Genomic DNA, 9,768 nt, shown 5'->3' with positions numbered 1-9,768 from the left:
AGGCACTGCGGCAAATAAAACGTATTTTTAAATTAATTTCAACTGTTTGTTTTTACTTGTTTAATGTGGCTAATCGAAATTTTTAATTTACACATCTGATTTGCACGTGTGGTTCAGATTATATTTTTATTGAATAGTGCCTGATAAGAGGAAGAAATAGAGAATTCTTTTGGCTGAATAAAATTACACTCAAGGAGCTGGGACTATTTTCTATGTTCTATATAGCAATACCTTTTGATGCAATTCGCTAAATATTTTGCTTTCATACACCTTTATTACATCATAAAGAGGAGTAGAAAATGAAAATGTCAATACTACTGTTCATATGATTGTGACAAAATTGACATAATTACCTACGCCAAAGAGTTTAATCACTTAGATTGAATTGGATTCTCACTGACCAATAAGATTTCACACTTGAACACACAGATAATCCCTTGCCACTGAGGAAGAGAGGTCGCAGGTAATTTCTGGGAAGAATCTAAAGTTCTCTGTCACTCTGTCATTTCTCTGCCCTTGGTATTGGTGGGTGAATCGAGGACTAACCTTTCTTTCCATTTGAGTGATAAAATCTATGTCTAAAATAGGCTTAAGGCAAGTGGACCAAACCGGGTGCACAACTCAAATAAAGGAATTTTATCCACTATTTTGTTTAATTTTCTAAAATTCTCTGTTTTGGGAAGCGGGGAGAAACAATGTAGCCACAGCCAAAAGGAAAATATCAGTTTCTCTCGATTTTCACCCATTCCAAGGATAAAGTAAAATAATAAAATGAACGAAAGAGCAAAAAAGAAAAGCTGGAAATAGATAATTAAAACTGTGCCTAAAAGGTGCAGTGTTGTTGGAAATGAAAATATCCAATTCTCGAATGAAGAATTAGAGTTAATTTTAGAAATCCAATCCAAATACAGAGAAGTCCTCAAGTCTGTAGAGCTTTAATAGTTTGTATGAGGTTTGCTAAGTTAGAATCTCTGGCAATGGGGTCAATGAATCTGCATTTTTAACAAGCTCCACAGGTAATTCCTAGGTATACTAAAAAGTAAGAACTCTAACCCAGTCAAAACTGCTCATTCTATTAATAAGGAATTTGACACCCAGAAAATCTTAGTGACTTACCCAAGGTCACACAGCCAAGTAAGTAGCAGATTAGGGCTCAAACTCAGGCCTCCTAATCCCTACTTTAGGGCTATTCCCAATGACTCCACACTGCCTTTCTCACTCTAGGTACTGATCGCTACTAATGGAGTCCACGTTTCCCTTAATGTTTGTGACAAACTTTTCCAATGGCTTCTTCATGCTGAGCTAGAAATTTGCAAAAGAATCACAGGGATTCAAAGTGAAAAGTTATCATAAAAATATTTTCCTTCAACAGGGCTCTAGAATGAACCCCCTCTTCGGCATCCTCTTCAAATGCTCATCTTTCCTCTGCTTGATTACCTTCACTGACAGTGGGTTCACTACTTTCCCAAGGCAACTGTCACCAATCTTACAAAATCTGGACATTCAAAAGCATTGTTTATTTGTAGTTGAAATCTATCTTCCTGAAACTTCCACCTATTCTTTTCACTTATGCTCTAAAAAAAAAAAATCACACAGAACCAGTCACTCCTTCACCTATGATATGCCTTGCTGTCCGAAGGTAGGCCTCAAATTCCACCATCCTTTTCCCGCTGCCCACACATCAGCCTTCTCTTCTACAGTCTAAAATTTTTACCTCTTCCAAACATTCTTCATGACAGTTTACAGAATCTTTCAAGCAACTGTCACAAAGTGGTGGCCCACAGGACAATTTTACCTACACTATGTTTAAAAAAATTGTGACCTGGCATTTAAAAAAATCAGCACATCACACACACAAAAAAAATTTGTTTTATTTTCTATAAAAAGATAAGACAACCAGGCCTGCATCCCTGTGCTATTTCAATAGGACACATGCTCACCAATCCACTAGTCGTACTCACAGAGTGTTAGCCTGTGCCCTCACACCCGGTAGACTTCTCTCCTCTATGTTACTTGTCTGGTCCCTGAAAGCATGTGAGTTTGCTACCCATGTTTTTGGCACACTTCTCGTATCTGATCTCTTTTAGAGTGCCATACCCAAAACTGAACAGAAAGCTCCAGATGTAAATTGCTCAGCAGGAAAAAGAACAGAAAGACTGCCTTCCTTGTCCTGGACACTATACTCTGGTGCATCTGCGCACCTATAGGTTATCTCTTACCTGGACTTGGCTGTTGCTGTGCTAATTACACCTCTTAAATCCCATCTTCCTCTATCTCACAATCAACCACCAAATCAATTTTCCTAAAATATAACCCTGATCATGTTTCTTTGCTGCTTGCAAATCTTGGATTGCTCTTACTTGTTCACTGGCCTGCTGGTCAAGGATTTTCACACTTATAATTTTGTATGTGAATTGCTTACAGCCCTGTCTCCCTGGCTATCTGTGATTCCTGTGAGGGCGGCGAATGAATCTTACTCCCATTTTTAGCTAAATTGTCTTTGTTCCTAAATCACCCCATCGTACCTACACAAGACTACACCTTGTGTATATAAAATCTATTGTTATTGTCTGCAATGCAAATCATCCATGAAAGGAGCTGAACATCTTATGCATGATTATATTCTATTACATGCTGAGTTTTAAATAAGATATGTATTCAACTCATATCTGAATATTTATTATTCCAGGAATGCTTACATTTCAAATCCAAATGGAAGCAAGTTTTATGAAGCCAATACTCTATTCTCTTGCGATCAAAGAATATTTGTTCTAAATGAATAACAATTACCTTGAAATTAAGTTATTGGAAAATATCACAGAAAAGAAATTATCTGTAAATTAAATGATGTACAGAAGGTATATGAAACAATTATGAATGAATTTGAAAAATTAGCCAATTATGGACATGTAATACAATCTAGCCAGTAGTCCCCAAACCGAATGAAAAGTTCCCACATGTGGAGATCATTCTCAAAAACAAAAAATGACTGACTGTCCTTTGCAATATATGTTAGGCCTTCTTTAACTAAGATTTTAGGTGCTTTACCAGCTCTATTGAGAGAATTCCTTGAGATTGGAATTTTCCTTCTACTTTTTGCATAGGTAGAAATGTAAGCAGATGGAGTTTGAAGACATAATATACCACAATACCATAACTGAGATAATTTAAATAGAATCCTCTAGAAGTAGCATGGTGTAGTGGTGAGTACACTGGACTGGGAGCCAGGACCTGGATTCTAGTTCCAGTGCCATCATGTACTACTAATACAGTGAACCCTTTACACTCCACATTCTCCAAATGACTTCCACAAATTAAGAAAAAAATACGATATGGAAAAATCAGTATTTATATATAGGCCTCCAGACTGCGAATAATGAGCTATTTCCATTATATCATAATACCTAAAAAGATTGTTTTCTTCATAAATCGTTGAGGAAGAGGAGTGTTCAGATTACAAAGTAGGAGCAACCTAAGAGGACTTAGACCTAGAGACCCGGGCTTGAATCTAACCTTTCCATTTATTAACTTACGTGTCCTTGGTGATCATTCTGAGTCCAAATTTCCTCATTTGCTAAATGCTGATACCACTTATACCACAGGTGGTTTTGAGAATTGATAGTGCCTCATCCTGGCTGATTGTGTAGTTGATATTAACTCGAACTACAATAGTGGCTTTTAAAGTACTTTCGAAGATTTTAATTTGTTTGTACATTAGCCTTGCTCTAAATTTGTTTCATTGCAACCATCTGGTCCTAACAAAAATTGGAAAATTTAAACTGTCATCAATGACAAATTTGCAAATGTAAATCTGAGTGGATCTGACTAGTGATCTCTAAGGTCCACTTTTGTAAAAAGTGATTTTGCCATTGGTATAAATTAAATGATTCCAGTCTTAAGTTAGAATGCCAGCGGCATAAATTCAAAGAGTACCACTTCATTTCATTTGTCCCCAAAGGACACTTTGGTATCTGAACTATACAACTGGACACAACTATGTACTGTGACTTAAAACATTTCTGTAAGTGATTGATGGGGAAATATCTAACAGTTCTGCAACTCCAAAAGACTCGTGTTGTCATGGGGATTTATAGCTTATTTCATTACTACATGAGCTAATTCGAATGCTATGAAAAAAATTCAGCTCTATCTCCCACTTAAGTTATAACTTTGAAAGATCTGAGATTTAATCTTATTTGCCAATTAACAAAGTAGCCTATGTGTACATATGATACAAAACCTCCGGGTTGGAGACAAAGCCCATTACTCACAACAGAAGCAGCAGTCTGAGTGACATCTTCGCACCAGTTTCTTGGGACCAAATCTTCATGGGGTGACACAGTGAGGGTCAGGTGGTATTTGCACATGCAGTGGATGAATTTTTCAAATTCATTGCATCAAAGGAGAGGAAGTCGAAACTTAGGAAATTCTGGTTTTATCTAGGGCTGCTGGTGATCCTCTCCTTCTGGAGAGAGAGAAACCTTATCTAAACTCTGAGTCAGCAAATGTCTCTGAGGAAAGGAAGCAGAGGTCTTTATCTTTGTTAATGTTGACTGTCTTCAAAGAGGGAGATGTCTCTAAGCTTTACTACTCTGTAATTTCTCCTTATACAAACATTCTTAATTTGACTGCAAATGATCAGAGGATGTGAAGCATGCAGAATCATGAAACAGTCGTGGAGAATTATTTCCCAATAATCTCTTCTTCCCACCCACTATATCATCCAAAGAGAATTCAAATGTTCAATCTCAAATCAGCGTATTTGCATTTTAGCTCTTTTTCTTGGGTTGTGAATATACAACATCAAAACAAGACTAATTAAGGCAGTTGAGAGGAAAAAAAATGTTACTATGGAGGCAGCTCAGCACAGTAAAAACCACAATGGCCTGAAAGTCAGAAAATCAGAGAGAGAGATTTAGCTCTGGCTCTGGTAGTTATCTTACTGTGTGATCTTGGCTAAGTTACTTCTCTCTGGGCCTTTGGTTCCTCATCTGTAAAACTGGAATATGGAAGGGGTTTCGACTAGCTAGGTGCTCAGATTACATTCTGCCATCACGTTCTATTCTTCTACCAGGAAATCAAATCAGTTCATGGGTACTGTGTATACTGATGTCTCTAACTTTTCTACATTAAGATCATAAGCAGATTTAATGTGTTGAACACGTTAAAAACTGTTGTTTGCAGCTAATATACTGCCAAATGTGATGACTTGTATGAGAAGACTGTAAATAAATATTTCTTGAATCAATGAACAAAAATAAGTAAAATGTATTTTATAAATCCTTACAACTATGTCTACATGAACTCGACTATTTGAATACTTGGAATATCTAGTGTTCTGGATACCTGAACATTTCAAATAAAGAGTTCTGTATATTGCATATAGATTAGTGATTTTTTTCAACTATTGAAATGGCATAAATATACTTGGCATTAAAATTATATTGACTATAACATTTTATCAAAAGATACTTAATGATAATAATGAAGCCAATGATCGATGTGCTGTAGAAATACTGTGATATGGAATAATTTCATGGGACACAATTTTGTGTCCACCTGCTATTAATTCACCCCTCTGTCAATAAGTTTCAGTCTATCAGTGCATTACTGTTCACCCCATAGTTTCACATGTGCTTGTCATCATGAGAGTTTGACTAGCACATATTAAGTACTCAATAAAGTAAAGCTTAAAAGCCATTTTATCCCCAACTTTATTGTATGCTTCTTAAAAATAGGCACCTTTGAATGTACTAAGTAGCTTACAGGACAGCTAGCGTAATGCTGTATCTTTGTAAAACACTCATTGCAATGACTGAATTTCTACACTTAGCTGAGGGTGCAAAGATGTCTAAGATATACTTTCCATGAGCTCACAATTTACATGCTGATAGACTGATTAGCAATTTTAGAAAAAGGCCCTACTATAGTACATATATCATATGTACATACTCTGTAGTTACACTTTCAATCTTAAGCAAATTCTCTGTATTGATTTTTTTCAGATATAATAGCATATATCCAAAATTAAAATATAGATTGCAGTAGATTTTCTGGTCACGATATTTCAAGTCCTTTAAAAGCCAAGAATGAATGCGAGATGATTTACTATTTCAGGATAAACTCAAGATGATAAAAGATGATAAAGTTTCTTTTAACGTTACCCAACTTCTCATATGCATGGGTCGATTATTTTTTTTTAAAAGCTCATTGTATTTATGTGTCTTATTAAATATATTCATACAAGCATTTTAAATTTCATGGCTAGCTCTGGGATTTAAAGAATAAAACTATGCCACTGAAATAACTGATTCTATAGTATTACTTTGGGATCAATCACTGATTTATTATTGTACATAAACTGAGTAGCTAGGTTTGTAGGATATATGGCTACTGGGATTAATTTGATAGCCTATCTACTTATGAGAACCAGTGACCTGGCAAATTTATTTTGCCTTTGCATACTAGAGATATAAAATACGAGAAGTAGCTTTCTTTACTTATTCCAAATGCCTTTCCTCTATCAAATGTGTCAAGGTCAATGGTGGATACAGTGATTAATACACTTAGGATCTTTTTTTAATGACTTAACTAAATTCCTGTGTAGATATAGACTATGAATGTATTGGATTCAGAAGAATCTGGAAGAGTTTCACAGATAGGAAATCTGAGGCTAAGTGAAGAAAAGTATGTTCATATAGATTTTTGTGACAGCGGCATGATAATACCCTATTTAATTTAATATATACTTTTTCTAATCCAATTGTTTTTGCCATGGCATACTACTATCAAAATTGTTTTTCTTTTTAGGCATAGTTCTAATACACATAGAATAGTTTTGAGCTTTACTTTCAAAGACAAATTATTAATGTAACTGTTATCTTATATTGAAGTTTCTTAATGATATAGGTTAAAGAAAACTGCTAGACAAGCTGATCTACCTCAGGGAGCCTGTATTAGTTTCTTACTGCTGTTGTGATAAATTATGACAAACATAGTGGCTTTTTGTTTTAACGACAGGAATTTATTACCTTCCAGATCTGGAGGTCAGAAATCCAAAATGAGTCTTATGGAGCTAAAATCAAGGTGTCGATAGAACTGCAGTATTTTCTGAAGGCTATGGGGAAGAATTTAGTCCTTATCTTTTCCAACTTCTAGAGGATGCCTGCATTCCTTGGCTCATTGCCCTGCATCCTCCAATCTCTGCTTCTGTCATCACGTCTGTCTCTGACTCTGATCGTCCTGCCTTCTTATAAGGACTTCTTATAATAGACCACTCAGAAAATCCAGGATGACCTCCCTGTCTCAAATTCCTTCACTCAATCACACATCCACAAAATCTCTTTTGCCATGTTAGGTAACACTTTCACAGATTGGGGGGATTAGGGTGTGGACATCTCTGGGGGACATTATTCAGCCTACATAGTTCTAGCATAGGGACTGGACCCAACCCACGGAGATAGGCAGCATGGAGAGACAGGTTATGAGGGGCCTTGTAGGAGATGCTGCAGTGTTTGAGATTCGTCCCACAAGCGAGGAAGACTTAGTAAATGGTTTTAGGCAAAGGAGAGCCATGATCCAATAGATATTTTTGGAAAGTTACTGGATTAAGTGTGAAAGAGGATTAGGGCCATGAGAGTGCAGGGAAACCTTCCTGAGGAGGATGTTACTAAACTTGATGGCCACCTGCATTTAGGATGAGAGAGGGAAGGAAGTGCGATTATGAAAGGAAGAAGCTGCTACTAACTGAGGCAGGCAATACAGGAGTAAATTGGGGATGTGTTAGAGACAATTATTTAGTGTTTATGTTAATAAAGTTTTTCATAGTTCAGAGAAAGAAACTTGGACATAGTAATTACACGATGAAAAAAAAAGAAAGATTTAAAGAACTTTAGATCGAGAAAGTGTCTTACTATATATATCTCTCTATATAGATCTATAGATATATATAGTAATATATATCTATATATAGCAATATATATATATAGATACAGTAATATAATATATATCTATATATATAGTAATATAGATAGATAGATAGATAGATAGATAGATAGATAGATCGATCGATCGATCTTTGACTTATTTCCAAGGTAAGGGAACTGAAGGGCAGAATGGAAAAGCCTACGTAAACATCATGTACAAAGGGCTAGCTTCCTCCAATTACAGAATTTTCAGTTTAAATTACAACTAGTTTCTATTGAATTTATGACTTCAAGGGTACTATTTTTTTTTATTGTTTAGTTTGGTTTTTTCCCACATGCAAAAATTTTAGTGTGTTTTATGGAACTTACCTTTAAAATATTGCTTACATCGAAACACAATTCACATTGAATGATTCACTGGTCAAAATATATGGAATTTGAGTCATAATAATTTTCCTTTACAAATGTAGAGCAAAGTCACAAGATTTATAATGATGGAGCTAAGCCAGGTCTCAAGCCCAGATCTCCTGTTTCCTGGGCTTCTGTTACGTCATATTTTGGCTTTCTGGAAACCAGAGTGCCTAATTTGTGAATATGCACACACAGGGAATGCAATGCAGCTTCATTTTCTCTCCCTTTCCTCCTCAACAGAACCACTGCCACCATCAACCGCAGTTACCAGGCAGGGAGAGGAGGCACCAAGAGAAAAGTCAAAAGCAGGATTCTTATTTTTCAGTTGTGTTGCAGCTTCTGATGCTGCTTTCTTTCAACTCTCCTAAACTCTTTCCTTAATTTCCACTGATTCTGTCCAAACGTCCAGCCACCTTACACCAATTATATATTTAGCTAAAGAAGAAAATCCAAGAAAGTGGATAGGTGGGCCTCGGGAGGAGGGCACTGAGAGGTGCATAGCTGAGTCATCATTTGCCTTTTTTGACTGTTAAATACTTACACATCCCCATACGTGAAGGGAAAAGTTATGAGGAATGCCTTATAATTTCCAGGGTGGGTGAAATAGACATAAGCTGCAACACTGTGTGAACCAATGGCTAAATAAAATGTCACAGAACTGCCATATGAGCTCCAAAACAGTCAGCGCAAGTAGTTTTTTCATGGACTGCTACAGAATTCACAGTAGGTTCAGCCAGTTGCTGGGTGAAGATACTGACCGAGAGGCCCAGTATAACATTACAGACAGGCGAAGGTCATTTTCAATAATGGGATATCCCACCAAATAAAAACCAAATGGGAATCACTCAATATACACAATTCCAAGTTACAGAAGGAGTTTTCTGTGTATTTTAGTTTTTGAAGATCCAAAGTACAGATTGCAAATTTACACCACCATCACTCCCGCCCCCAAAAATGTAAACAGCAGTATTTCCGAAAGTGTGTTCTGCAGAACATGAGTCCAGTGACATGTTCTGGGAGGAAAAGGATCGAAGATTAGGTTCCTAGAATATTTTACCTGCAGCAGCAGGAGGTGTCATCATCATTATCACTATTATCATAACACAGAGCAGTAACTTTCCATTTTATTTAGGGCTTACTATCTGCCAGGCATTCACCTATGCACTTCATATGTACCATCTAATCTAATTTGTGCAGCAACGCTATGAGGTAAGTACTACCTTGTCCCTTTTTACAGATAATGAAACAACACAAAGAGTAAGTCATTTACCTGAAGTCCACAGCTCAGCAGAAGTCATTAAAAGCTCTAGGAAGTCCTACAGAAAAGAAATCTCAAACCTCTTTTATTTTGCTTGGCATTTCTCAAACTTATTTGACTCAAAATCCATTAATATACAGTAATATTAACATGTACAAACTCATTGTTAAACAA

The sequence above is a fragment of the Pteropus vampyrus genome, unplaced genomic scaffold (genome assembly GCF_000151845.1).
Source record: "Pteropus vampyrus isolate Shadow unplaced genomic scaffold, Pvam_2.0 Scaffold686, whole genome shotgun sequence".
Taxonomy (NCBI): Eukaryota; Metazoa; Chordata; class Mammalia; order Chiroptera; family Pteropodidae; genus Pteropus; species Pteropus vampyrus.
Note: the sequence above shows the minus strand (reverse complement) of the source record.